Consider the following 15,057-nt stretch of genomic DNA (forward strand, 5'->3'; position numbering starts at 1 on the left):
CTTTTCTTTTCTCCTAGAGGTGGAGGTTTTTCGTGTTGCTCGTCTTCCTCCACTTTGAGGTTGATTTGATCGAACCATCCTGCACAACATACAAAAATATACCCATTATTTACTGGCATGTTTACAAAAACAAAACATTGAAGGATGGCACCACCCGCGAAACCTCACATGCGAGTCGCATGGTTTACCTGCGACTCGCGTATTGTGTCGCGGATGATGCCAGTAAACATGTTCTTTACTGTCAACACCTGCGACATAATGTGCGATTCGCATGTTCGCGGATTATGCTCGCAGGTGAGACAGTTCCCTTTTTTTTTTTTTTTTTTTTTTTTTTTAAATTACGCAACACAGCTGCACACACACAAGAGCATATTTACGTAACTTTCTCCCTTAAGCGCATTGTCACCCCGTCCATCATTGGGAAAATCTATTCCATTACTCGCACCTATGTTTGATGGTTGTTCCTCACAAACGACAATGACATTTTGTGACTCAAAAGGTATCACGGGTCCTATTTTACAGGTAATGATTTTGGGCGACTGATCATATTTCCACAAAATTTAAACACTCACATAGTCTTTTAGGCATTTCGTCAAACACGTGGTGAGAGTGCGTCACTATTAGTTCTTACCACAAATGGGTACCCCAGAATTCCCTAGTCGCTATCTAATTTAGCATCAACAATCACTTCCTAGAAGGACTACACAAGCATGGGTACTCAAGACTTCCCCATTGTTCATCAATTTCCAAACAACCCATTTAACACATAAGATAAATCTACCCAATTAACTAATTACAACAAGTGGTATGGCATGATAATGACATGTAATTGAGTAATTAGTAGATACCATCTGTCGAGAAGAGAAAAGTCCAACATACCTTGAGAGTAAATGAAAGTAGAAAACCTTGAACTCCTTTGTTTTTTTTTTTTTTTTTTAAATAAAAGGGAAGTTAGGGTTTTGATCTGTGATTAAGGATGCTTGAAGTGAAATGGGGATTATAGGAGGACTTAAGGAGAAGGGAGAGACCAAGAGTAAGATTATAACTGATAAGAACAGCCGTTACCTTCTTTTATTTCAAAGAAACTGAACCGCGTCGGGTCGGGTCGGGTCGACCCGCGACTTTTCACTTACCTGCACAACATGCGACTCGCGTATTATGTCGCATGTTTAACATGCGAGTCGCATGTTGTGTCGTTCCTTCGCGGATGCTGACAGAGAGTTCAGCTTTCATGGGCTGCATTTGGCACCACCTGCGATTCGCGGATGAAAATCGCGGACATGACACGCGAATCGCAGATGATGTCGCATGTCATGCCAATTGGCATTTTTCGCAATATTCTTCTTTGTATGCACATTTTATTCCTACACACTTGGACACACTTCAAAACATCATAAAAGTAAGAACAATAAACACATGAACATAAAACTTGGGTTGCCTCCCAAGAAGCGCTTGATTTTACGTCGCAGCACGACGTTGGTACCTGTTTAACCCTTTTATGGCTCGTTGAGGATGAAGACCTCGATAATCTTTGCTTCATTCTGAGATCCCCAGTAATGTTTCACCCTTTGCCCATTCACTTTGATTTTGTTACCACTTGGGCAAACAAGTTCAATTGCTCCAGATGGGAACACTTGTGTGATTTCAAACGGGCCGGACCATTTGGACTTCAACTTTCCGGGAAACAACCGGAGCCTGGAGTTGAACAGCAATACCCGATCTCCGATGCTGAACTCTCTTTGCAAGATCTTTTTGTCATGGAAGTGTTTCATGCGGGCCTTGTAGAGTGACGAACTCGCATATGCCTTAAGTCGAAATTCATCGAGTTCGTTAATCTGCTCCAACCTCAAGTTTGAGGCATCACCCCATTCTAGATTCAACTTTTTCAAAGCCCACAATGCCTTATGTTCGAGTTCCACCGGAAGATGACAAGCTTTTCCAAATACCAGTTGATATGGAGACATGCCAATTGGTATCTTGTAGGCTGTTCGGTATGCCCATAGAGCGTCATCCAATTTCCTTGACCAATCAGTCCGGTTAGCATTCACTGTTTTGGAAAGGATGCTCTTAATTTCTCTATTTGAGACCTCAACTTGGCCACTTGTTTGGGGATGATACGGAGTGGCAACTTTATGCTTAACCCCATACTTCTCAAGAAGAGTCTTGAACAATCTATTGCAGAAATGAGAGCCTCCATCACTAATGATTGCTCTTGGAGTTCCGAACCTTGAGAAGATCACCCTCTTCAAAAATGCAGTGACACTTCTTCCTTCATTGTTGGGGAGTGCGACGGCTTCCACCCATTTGGATACGTAGTCTACTGCCACCAGAATGTACTTGTTGTTGTAGGAGCTTACAAATGGACCCATAAAATCAATGCCCCATACGTCGAACAATTCAACTTCTAGAATTGGTGTCATTAGTAGCTCATGCCTTCTTGCTATGCCCCCATGTCTTTGACATTGATTACAAGCTTTCACAAAGTCATGAGCATCTTGATGGATTGTCGGCCAATAAAACCCACTTTGAAAAACCTTAGCAGCCGTTCTTGAGCTACTATGATGTCCACCAACCGGTGATGAGTGACAAGCTTCGATGATGGGCATCATTTCTACTTCGGGTATGCACCTCCTTATGATGTTGTCGGCGCAAACCCTGAATAGATATGGCTCGTCCCAATAGAATTTCCGGGCATCACTCAAAAACTTCTTCTTTTGGTGGAAGTTCAAATCCATTGGCATGATGTCACTTGCATGGAAGTTAGCAAAATCGGCATACCAAGGGATCATGTCATGCGACCCCGCCATTACCTGCTCATCCGGGAATGACTCATTGATTTCTAGGCCATCCAATGGACGCCCACCCTCTTCAAGACGAGACAAGTGATCCGCCACTTGATTTTCACACCCTTTTCTATCTTTGACTTCAAAGTCAAACTCTTGCAAAAGAAGGACCCAACGTATCAACCTCGGTTTTGCGTCCTTCTTTGTCATGAGGTAACGTAGGGCTGCATGATCGGTGTGAACAATCACATGAGTGCCCAAAAGATAAGCCCGGAACTTCTCGAAAGCAAATACAATAGCCAGCAACTCTTGTTCTGTGACAGTGTAATTCATTTGGGCACTGTTCAGAGTCTTGCTTGCATAGTAAATTGGGTGAAATATCTTATCACGCTTCTGGCCAAGAACAGCCCCCATGGCAAAGCCACTTGCATCACACATAAGCTCAAAGGGTTGAGACCAGTCCGGGGCAATGATGATAGGAGCCGATGTGAGTCTCTCTTTCAGAGCCTCAAATGCCTTCAAGCAAGCATCATCAAATACAAATTTCGACTCCTTCTCCAACAACTTGCATAACGGGTTGGCTATTTTTGAGAAATCCTTGACAAATCTTCTATAAAACCCAGCATGCCCAAGGAAGCTACGAACACCTTTAACGGAAATTGGAGGAGGAAGCTTAACAATAACCTCAATTTTAACTTGATCGACTTCAAGCCCCTTTTCCGAAATCTTGTGCCCCAAGACGATGCCTTCTCTAACCATGAAGAGGCACTTCTCCCAATTCAGAACCAAATTTGTCTCTTCACATCGTTTCAATACTTGGGCAAGATTCTGCAAGCATTCATCAAAGGAATCCCCAACTACGGAAAAGTCATCCATGAAGATTTCAATGGACTCCTCAACCATATCGGAGAAAATAGACATCATGCAACGTTGAAATGTTGCGGGTGCATTGCATAACCCAAAAGGCATTCTCTTGAAAGCAAAAGTCCCATAAGGACAAGTGAAGGTAGTTTTCTCTTGGTCCTCGGGGGCAATGGTGATCTGGTTGTACCCGGAATACCCATCAAGGAAGCAATAATAATCTCTACCCGCAAGCCTATCAAGCATTTGATCCATGAATGGCATTGGGAAGTGATCCTTTTTGGTCCACTTATTCAGCTTCCAATAATCCATGCAAACACGCCATCCGGTAACCTTGCGAGTGGGAATAAACTCATTTTTATCATTTGCAACCACGGTGATCCCACATTTTTTTGGTACGCATTGAACCGGACTCACCCATGAGCTATCCGAAATGGGGTACACAACCCCGGCATCTAACCACTTGATTATCTCAACTTTTACGACCTCTTGCATGGGAGGATTTAACCTCCTTTGATGTTCAACGCTTGGCTCACAGTCTTCGTCAAGCTGAATTTTATGTGTACAAATACCGGGTGGAATCCCTTGAATATCCGCAATGCTCCACCCAATAGCTTTTTTGTATCTTCTCAAGATCACCATCAACCTCTCTCTTTGCTCATCCGTCAACCGGGCAGAAATAATCACAGGCAATGTGTTGTTGAGTCCAAGAAACTCATACCTCAAATGTGAAGGAAGAGGTTTGAGTTCCAAAGTAGGAGGCTCAATAATTGAAGGTTTTGCAGGAGGAGCTGCTCGGTTTTCCATGTCAAGATCGAGTTTCTTTGGATTGAGGTGATAAGACCCCGTTCCAATCAGTGCATTGACCATCTCCTCAAATTCTTTTTCGTCATCCCATTCATAATTCATTATCACCGCCGCCAACATATCACCTATATGCTCTTGTTCTATGGTTGTCTCCATTGCTTCATCAATTGTGTCAATAACCGACACAACACTCATATCCGCCGGTTGTTTCATTGACTTGCAAATATGGAAAGTGATCTCTTCATCATTCATTCTAAATTTCAGATCACCTCTTTCCACATCCACTAGGGCACGCCCTGTGGCTAAGAATGGTCTTCCCAAGATAATGGGAACTTCAAAGTCAACTTCACAATCCAAGATCACAAAATCGGCCGGAAAAATAAATTTATCCACCCTTACAAGCACATCATAAAGAATACCAATGGGCCTCTTTACGGTTCTATCCGCCATAAGTAATCTCATCGTGGTAGGACGGGGGGTGCCCAATCCCAACTTGTTGAATATAGAAAGCGGCATCAAATTGATGCTTGCTCCAAGATCACATAAAGCTTTAGCAAACTTGTAATTACCGATGGTGCATGGAATTGTGAATGCTCCGGGATCTTCTTTTTTGTGCACCAAAGCTTTGGTGACGATTGGGCTACAATGATGAGTGCCCCCCAATGTTTCACTGCCAGGGTTTCTTCTTTTGGTCACAAGATCTTTCATGAACTTCGCATAACCGGGCATTTGTTCAAGTGCCTCAACCAATGGAATATTTATTGAGAGCTCCTTTAATCGATCTATGAACTTGAGGAACTTTCCATCTTCCGCTTTCTTTGCCAATCGTTGGGGAAAAGGAGGGGGAGGCCTCATAACGGGCGGTGAAGCCCTTGGTACCTCCTCCGCCGCTTTCTTGCTTTCCGAGGCATCATTTATTTCCGGGAGGTCCTTGTCAGTGATGGTTCTTCAACCATTTTATCTTCATCACCCAGCACATTCTCTTTCACCGACACACTTTCCCCTTCTGTTCTGCCACTCCTGGTAGTAATTGCGTTGCATTTATGGTCAACATCGTTCCTTGGGTTTGCAACTGTGTCACTAGGGAGTGAGCCTTTCTGCCTTTGGTTTAGGATTGCAGAGATTTGGCCAAGTTGAGACTCCAATTGTTTAATGGAGGTAGAGTGTGAACTAACAATTTGACCCATGGATTTGACCTCATCTCTTGTCTCCTTGCAGAAGGTGTCGGTGGATTCCACTTTTGTCAATACCCTTGACAACATCTCTTCAATTTTTGAATTAGCGGAGTCACTGTTGGGCGGTTGACTAGCGATTGGTTGATTTCCCTTTGGAGGGACGTACGGATTTGTGCTCCGATGATTGTTGTAATTGTTGTTGTAACCCCCTTGATTGTTGTCACGATTATCTCTCCAATTAGAGTGACCTTGTTCTCTGTTCCAACCTTGATTCCCTTGACCTTGCCGCCAAGATTCTTGATTTGGACCTTGGTAGTTCGGACGGGAACCCTCCCTCAGATTGTTGACATAACTTGCCTCCTCATCATACATTTGGAAGCATTGCTCATCCGGAGGAACCCCTTCACAGGTTTCTACAGCGTTCACCTTTTTGCTTCCACCACCCATGACATGTTTTGTCAGAAGGTCCATTTGGGTGACCAGTTTTGCCATGGATTCATCTCTCTCTTCCTCCTTCTTGATCATCTCACGAGTGAGCACATGTTTGGAGGAACTTCCTCCACCCACTTCCGAATCTCTGGTGTGCCATGCTTCATTAGTCTCGGTCAATTTATCCAACAATTCACAAACGGTGGCATAAGAGTTATCCATAAGAGACCCCTCTGCAATGTTGTTCGCCACTGATTTGTTGACCGCATCTAAAGATCTATAAAATGTCTGTAGAAGCACACCATCGGGCAAACCATGTTTGGGACAGCTTTTGACTTTCTTTTTAAAACGCGTCCAAGTTTCATGGAGAGCCTCATCAGGAAGTTGACGAAAGTTGTTGATTTCATCACGGAGTTGTAACATCCGCGATGGAGGGAAAAACTTCTTGAGGAATGCTTCGGTCAGTTCCTCCCAAGTAGTGATGGATCCGGAAGGAAGATCATCTAGCCAAGCTGTGGCTTCCCCCGTTAGAGAGTACGGGAAGAGCCGTAGCCTGACTGCTTCCATTGAAACGCCCGGATGCACATTGGTAGAACAAACCCCAAGAAAATTTCTAAGGTGCCTATTCGGGTCTTCTTTGGGTAGACCTCCGAACAGGCCCTTAGTGTTGAGCAGGTGCATCATTGTGTTGGTTATAAGGAAACTCGAGTTTCCAATCAAAGGCGGGGGCTGAATTGCAGCTGCATAGCCTGCCCCCGCAGCTTCTTCACCAACCGCTACTGGTGGATTTTGGACAGGCATACCATCCTCATCCATATTTCCTGCACAACAAACAACAGCAAAAAGGAAATAAGAAAAGAAATAAAGACTAAAAGTAAAGTTTTACACTAATTAGTAAATTTCTAGACCGTATTCCCCGGCAACGGCGCCATTTTTGATAACGTCCAAATCCACCCTATTAATTAGAATGGGCACGGTCGTATGCAAATATATTTTACCCAACTATGAGTCGGGGTCGATCCCACAGGGAATACAATGAAGAAATATACTCGATAAGTGTAACACCTGACTATTAGTCTATATTTCAAGAGGAAAGGAAATATAATAAAAGTTTGATTGTTGGTTGTTCATTAAAGACTGAGAATGATTATAGGATGTAAACAATTGGTAAACGGGACTAAGGTTGTGGTTCCAATAGAGAGTAATGCGTTTGGGTATCAATTCAACTTATTTATTTGCCTAGGTGCATTAAGCCAAAGGTTAAGCGATTCTTGCCAAAAGTTTTCCAACCAAATCAGCAAATTTCATCCTAAGCTTTTTCAAGCCCTAGGATGTTTTATAAGAAAGCACCCATGTAGCCTCAACTAGCTTTCCTATTCCTAGCTCAAGCTATTAGATGGATTTAATGACCCACATTGTTGCTATTAACTCTTTTCCTAACCTCTACTTTCTTTTCCAAGCAAAGTAATGGTGTTAAGGCACAAGTAATGTTGTACACCATCACAAGACATTTATGCTTGAAGAGTTAATAGAAAACACCATTAGCATATAAATATAGTATGAATACGAAACCCAATCACATAACTAGCACATTGGATACCACAACCTTAGCTGAAAGATTAGCTACTAATATTCATTAAAAGTAAATCAATCAAGTAAAATGTATTCATAAAGCTTACAAAAGTGTTGGATGAAGAAGATGACAAAGCTAAAAGAAATCTCTTAAGTGCTTCAACACCCAACAGTAAATGACTTCACAAGAGTCTATGCCAAAAACTGCAGGATAAAATAAACCAAAACCCTAGCAAATCTATTTATAGCATGTCCAAAATGGGAACAATTTCCAGACAAAATTGCCCCTGCGCATAGGGTGCGATTCGCACCTAGCGTCCATGTTCGACCCGCGAATCGCGGATTTCACCAGACCATCGCAGGTGTCGCCTCTTCAGATAATTGTTGGGCACCATCCGCGACACAGTCCGCGATTCGCATGTTACACCTGCGACTCGCACATGGTGTCGCAGGTGGTGTCTCCTGTGGTGTCCTCTTTATTCCTCTCTGTCAAAAAGTGTTGCACCGTCCGCGATTCGCATGTTACACCTGCGACTCGCAGGTGGTGTCGCAGGTGGTGTCACCTGTGGTGTCTTCTTTGATCCTCTCTGTCAACAAGTGCTGCACCACCTGCGATTCGCGTGTGGTACCTGCGAATCGCAGGTCGTGCCATTGTTCAGTTCTGCTGGGTTTTTGCTTCATTTTGCTTCGTTTTGCTTCAAGTTGCTTTCGGCACATGTTATTCTACAAATTGACACAAAAACACGAGAAACGACATCAAAAGCACTTGGGGATTTGCAAAAGACTAAGTAATTGGCATCGAATGAGCCGTAATTTCACGACTCATCAGATAACTGTTATTATAAGAAAACTCAATGAGAGGTAAGTGATCATCCCAATTACCTTTGAAATCCAAGACGCATGCTCTCAACATATCCTCTAGAGTCTGAATAGTACCCTCTGCCTGGCCATCTGTTTGTGGATGAAAAGCTGTGCTGAGGTTCACCTTGGTACCCAATCCTTTCTGAAAGGATTTCCAGAAGTTCGCTGTAAATTGAGCACCACGATCTGAAATAATGGAAACTGGTGTCCCATGCAATCTGACAATCTCATTAACATACAGCTTGGCATAATCTTCTGCTGCATCTGCGGTCTTGACTGGCAAAAAGTGCGCTGACTTGGTAAGCCGGTCAACGATCACCCAAATGGAGTCATGTCTCCTAGATGAACGAGGTAGACCTAATACAAAGTCCATATTGATCATTTCCCATTTTCAGACAGGAATATCAATATTCTGAGCCAAGCCACCAGGCCTCTGGTGTTCGGCTTTCACTTGCTGACAATTTGGGCACTTAGCTACAAAATCTGCTACATTCCTTTTCATATCATTCCACCAATAAACCTCCTTGAGATCATGGTACATCTTAGTGGAACCTGGGTGAATGGAATACCTGGAATTGTGAGCTTCTGACATGATTCGCTCTCTGAGCCCATCTATATCTGGAACACACAATCTACCTCGGTACCTCAAGGTACCATCATCTCCCCCCTGTTCGAAAGCCGTCGTCTTATACTTGTGAATCCCCTCTTTCAGCTGCAACAAGTAGGGATCATTAAACTGTTTCTCCTTGACTTCAACGACTAAGGAGGAAAGAGCTCTATTCTGAACAACCACACCACCATCCTCGGAGTCCAAAAGTCGAACTCCAAGATTGGCTAAACGGTGAACTTCCCTTGTCATAACTCTCTTATCCACGTCCACGTGGGCTAAACTTCCCCTGGAATGCCGACTAAGAGCATCAGCTACAACATTCGCTTTCCCCGGATGGTAAAGAATACCCACATCGTAATCCTTAAGCAATTCAAGCCATCTCCTTTGCCTAAGATTCAGCTCCTTTTGCTTGAAGATATACTGCAGGCTTTTATGATCTGTGAAAATATCAACGTGCACTCCATACAAATAGTGACACCATATCTTAAGTGCAAAAACTACAGCTGCCAACTCTAAGTCATGAGTCGGATAATTCTTTTCGTGAACCTTGAGCTGGCAAGATACATAAGCTACAACCTTACCATGCTCCATCAAGACACATCCGAGACCAACTCCCGAAGCATCACAATAAACCACGAACCCTTCAGTTCCCTCTGGCAAAGTCAAAACTGGAGCAGAAGTCAATCTCTTCTTCAACTCTTCAAAGCTTCGCTCACGAGCATCTGACCATTGGAACTTAACTTTCTTCCGAGTCAACTTAGTCAACGGAGCAGAGATAGAAGAAAATCCTTCTACGAAGCGTCGATAATAGCCTGCCAGACCCAAGAAACTTCTTATATCCGAAACTGAGGTGGGTCTGGGCCAACTCCTTACGATATCAATCTTTTGAGAATCAACTTTAACACCTTCACCTGAGATCACATGGCCTAAGAATGCCACTGACTTAAGCCAAAACTCACACTTCGAGAATTTTGCAAAAAGTTCGCGATCTTTGAGAGTCTGCAACACTATTCTGAGATGTTCTGCATGATCGGCCTCATTACGAGAATACACCAAAATATCATCAATAAAGACAATGACTAATAAGTCGAGATAAGGTTTGAAGACCCTATTCATAAGATCCATGAAAGCAGCTGGCACATTTGTCAACCCAAATGACATAACAAGAAATTCAAAATTTCCATAACGGGTTCTGAAAGCGGTCTTCAGAATATCAACTTCCTTAACCTTTAACTGATGATAGCCTGATCTGAGATCAATCTTGGAGTAACATTGGGCGCCTTGCAGTTGGTCAAATAAGTCATCTATTCTAGGAAGAGGGTACCTGTTCTTAATGGTGACCTTGTTCAGCTGACAGTAGTCTATACACATGCGTAAGGAACCATCCTTCTTTCGGACAAATAAGACTGGCGCACCCCAAGGCAAAACACTGGGCCTAATGAACCCCTTATCAAGAAGATCTTTCAACTGGGCTTTTAACTCTTTTAACTCTGCTGGAGCCATTCTGTATGGCGGAATAGATATCGGTTGAGTATCGGGAAGTAGATCAATTCCAAATTCAATCTCCCTGTCAGGAGGGACTCCTGGAAGATCTTTTGGGAAGACTTCTGGGAATTCATTTACAACTGGGACAGATTGAAGAGTTGGAGTCTGGGCATCTGAATCCTTGACTCGAACTAGATGATAGATATAACCCTTGGAAATCATTTTTCTAGCTTTTAGGTAAGAATTGAATCTACCCCTGGGTACTACTGAATTACCCTCCCATTGTATGACTAGCTCATTAGGAAACTGGAATCTTACCACTTTAGTTCTACAACATACTGTGGCATAACATGAAGCTAACCAGTCCATACCCATGATCACATCGAAATCTACCATTTCTAATTCCGTTAAATCAGCTATGGTTCTGCGGTGATAGACTAAAACTGGGCAACCCCTGTAAATACGCCTAGCTATAACTGACTCCCCAACTGGGGTGGACACCTCAAAGGGTTCATACAATTTTTCAGGTTCAATACCAAACTTTTTAGCAACAAAAGGGGTTACATAAGATAAGGTGGATCTTGGGTCAATAAGGGCATATACTTCCAAAGTGAAAACTGTGAGTGTACCTGTGACAACATCTGCTCTAGCCTCTGTATCCTGACGACCTGTCAATGCATACAAACGGTTCTGGCCACCGCCTGTATTGCTGGACCTTGTCGTGCCACGCCCCTGCTGGGCCTGATTGTAACGAGGAGCTATTGAATTTATGGATTGCGTCACATTACCTCCGGTACCCTGTCTGGCTGATGGACAGTCCCTCTGAATGTGGCCCTTCTGGCCGCAACCATAGCACGCATTTGTACCCATACGACATTCACCTAAGTGTCTCTTGGTACACTTGCTACAAGTTGGAATTGTATAGACTGATTGACCCGTACTAGCCTGAGAATGAGAACTCGATGGTCTAAAGTTCTGTTTCTTGTCATTTCTGAAATTAGGGACTGGGGCCCTAGCTGCAGATGGAGCGGGTCCTGCTGACCTGTTCTTAAAGAACTGCCTACCTCCTCCCTGACTAAAGTTACCTGAAGATTTAGTCCTCTTGTTGAATTTTTTATCCCTTTGTTTCTGTAAAGCTTCCTCTTCCTTCAGTTCAGCTTCATTACCTTGCACAAATGCCAAGATCTTAGAGATACTCATCTTATCATTCTGAGCAGCAGTCTTGGCATCTCTATATAATTCGGATTTCAACCCCAGTACAAATCTCCTAACCGTTGCCCTCATGTCGGGAACCATGTGAGTAGCATATCTGGATAACAAAATAAATTTGAGATAGTACTCTTGAACGGTCAAGTTACCCTGCCTCAACCTCTCAAATTCCATAGCCTTTGCTTTCCGGACCTCGATAGGCATGAAGTGGCCAAGGAAAGCGTCAACGAACTCATCCCAAGTAGCAGAAGATGCATCCTCCGCTCGAGATTGTTCCCATGTCTCACACCAAATTTGAGCAATATCCTGCAGTTGAAAAGCACCAAACTCTGCTGCCTCAGTCTCAGTGACATGCATAATACGAAACACTTTCTGTAGGCCATCAATATAGTTCTGCGGATCCTCCTCAGCCTTAGTCCCTGTGAAAGTTGGAGGTTTTATTCGCAAGAATTCCTGAGTTCTTGAACTATTTGACCCAAAACTAGCACTTAAGCTAGGGGCTGATTCTTGTCGCTGCGCCTGGTTGGCAACAATCTGAGTAAGCAGCTGGATGGCTCCTCTCATATCCATGTCCGAAGTGTTAGGAGGTGTAGCTGTAGGAGCAGTGGGGACTGTTGTTTGAGTCGGAACAGTCTCTTCGTGAGCTACTTCCGCGGCAGCCCTTTGGCTGGTAGCTGTGTTTCTCTTCTTGTAATTTCTTTTGTAGGGCATTTTCTGAAAACACGTACACGCACGAATTAGGAAGCCATCCTAGAAATACAGCTCTAACTGCACGATCTAAAATGTGAAAGAAGTGAGACAATCCTGAATGTCTTGGTGGTCAACTGTTCATATGTATGAGGCCCTCACACATATAAAAGTGACCCCACTGGACACGGTTTCATAGACTCTCTAAAGACACTTGAACCTAGGCTCTGATACCAAGCTTTGTCATGCCCCGAACTATGGCCTGGACGTAACACGGCACTCGGTGCCTGACTGCCTGTGACCGAGCGAACCACATGGCTTGCTGAATCATCATGATACATAACATAAGCGGAATATAACGTGAATGCATGATGAGCCTTTATAACACGTAGTATGTCATAATACTTAATAAAAATACTTGTTTAAACATGAGTGCGGAAATAACATGAATGAGCCAAAATGGCTATACGACTCCGAATGTCTGACATAACATAACTGACTTGTCTAGTCTATGAAACCTCTATCATGAGTCTGACTGGAAGACATACTTACTGGGACAAGACCCCCAGCATACCTTAGATGCATAACTAATCATAAACCAAAAGTAAACTAAACCCCGAATGAGATGGGGCTCACCAATAAGCTGATACGAATGCTGTCCTACTGAGCAGATGTGTCGTCCTGTATATCAGTACCTGCATCGTGAAATGCAGGCCCCCGGGCAAAAAAAAGGGGACGTCAGCACATTGAATGTACTGGTATGTAAAGCAACTGAAAGAAATAAAATGGGACATGGAATAACATGATAAGAACTGAAACCTGGTCATGAGCATGAATACATATATATGTATATAAAACATGGTTAAAATCTCATAAGTAGGGAGAGCAATAACTTATAACCGATCCATGGTCTGGTGCTTGCGTCCCGCCAGCAGAACACTCAGTCCTTGCCAGGGAACATGAGATTTGATAAAATATGAAAGGATCCAGTCATTATGAGAGATCGTCCGGGACATGGGTGGAGCGATCCTCATCCTGCGGTGGCTACGTAGTTTCAGGCTATCTGAAGCCCTCCTCGGTAATTAATGCAACTCCCAAAACATGAACATGTAAAATAGTGGCACTTGCTGCCCATGGTATATCATGAATCATAACTTTCTTGTACATGGTTTTCATGAATCATAACTTTCTTGTATAGTTTCATAAGATAACTTGTCATAGTCTTGCAAAACATGTTTTTGGTTCATGAGTAATAACAATAGTTCATAATCATATATATGTAATTGACTTGAAAACATGTTTGTAACTTGCAAAATAAAATCATAAAGTTTCATATGAACATAATGGGAACACATGAGGAAGAATTCATGATTCATGGATTAAGCTAGGGTTCCTAATAATCGTAATGGAAGATTAGTTATACAACAACGAATATAGATACAAAATTCATGTACATAAATACGGGCTACCAATATGTTGGGTTTAATGCCCTAAGATTTGAACTTCATGAATATCAAGGAAACGAAGCATGGGAAAGAACATAGAGATTCCCACATGTGGATGGAAGTTCTACATACCTTAGTTGCTCCAAAACTTGAATTAAAGACTTGGATTTTGGAGAAGATTTCCTAAATCTTGTTTCTTGAATCTTGAGATGGGTTTTCTTGAAAACCCTAGATTAGAAATGATGATTTGTTATTTAGATTACAAGGATATATGTTAGAATTGAGTTGGAATAATTAGAGTGGACTTACCTTGGTGTTCTTGATGTTGGAGGAGAGTAGGAGGTCGTTCTAGGGTTTGAAGGAATGAAAAATAATTAGTTGAACTGACATGGATGAATATATACTGTCCTGTGAAATTGCAATTTACGACCTGAACAGTGCTGGTCGTATTTTCAGTTTACGGGTCGTAAACTGCAATACGGGCCGTATTTTGCAATACGGACTACACTGCGTCTCTTCAGTAAAATGGTCATAACTCTTTGCACAGATGTCCGTTTGACCCCCGTAAGATACCGTTGGAAAGGTATTTCAATTCCCTACAACTTTCATCAAGTACGATTTCCCAAATTCCTAACACGTTTTCAAATACGGGCCGTAAAGTAAAATACGGTCCTTATTTAACCATATAACCTCAAAATGTCAAATTCCAGAATGTTCAGAAATTCTTGGTTTCAGTTTACGGGCACTGTTCATGGTCGTAAATTGAAATACGACCACTGTTCATGGGCGTAAACCACCATATCACAACTGAACAGAAAAATTTCAATTCCCACATTCTTTATCTGATGTTCTAAGTCTGGGATCGTGGTCAAAACTTTCGTTAAAGGTACGGGGTGTTACATGAATGATCCAAAGGTTGCACATATGCATGCTCTTAAACGAATAGTCCGATACATTCAAGGTACTATTGAGTTTGGTCTCCATCTGTACAAATCCTCCATTGCCTCTCTTGTTTCTTATACAGATGCAGATTGGGGTGGTTGTCCAGACACTCGCCGATCCACATCAGGTTACTGTGTCTTCCTTGGCGATAATCTCTTCTCATGGTCATCCAAACAGCAACCTACTATGTC

General features: G+C 42.8%; 1 pseudogene; it reads right to left on the reverse strand.

Annotated features, from left to right (window-relative positions):
* Window positions 1-1,496: 1,496 nt before the first annotated feature.
* On the reverse strand, window positions 1,497-12,503 carry LOC132628339 (uncharacterized; annotated as a pseudogene).
* Between the last annotated feature and the right edge of the window lie 2,554 nt (window positions 12,504-15,057).

The sequence above is a fragment of the Lycium barbarum genome, chromosome 2 (assembly GCF_019175385.1).
Source record: "Lycium barbarum isolate Lr01 chromosome 2, ASM1917538v2, whole genome shotgun sequence".
In the NCBI taxonomy this organism is placed as follows: Eukaryota; Viridiplantae; Streptophyta; class Magnoliopsida; order Solanales; family Solanaceae; genus Lycium; species Lycium barbarum.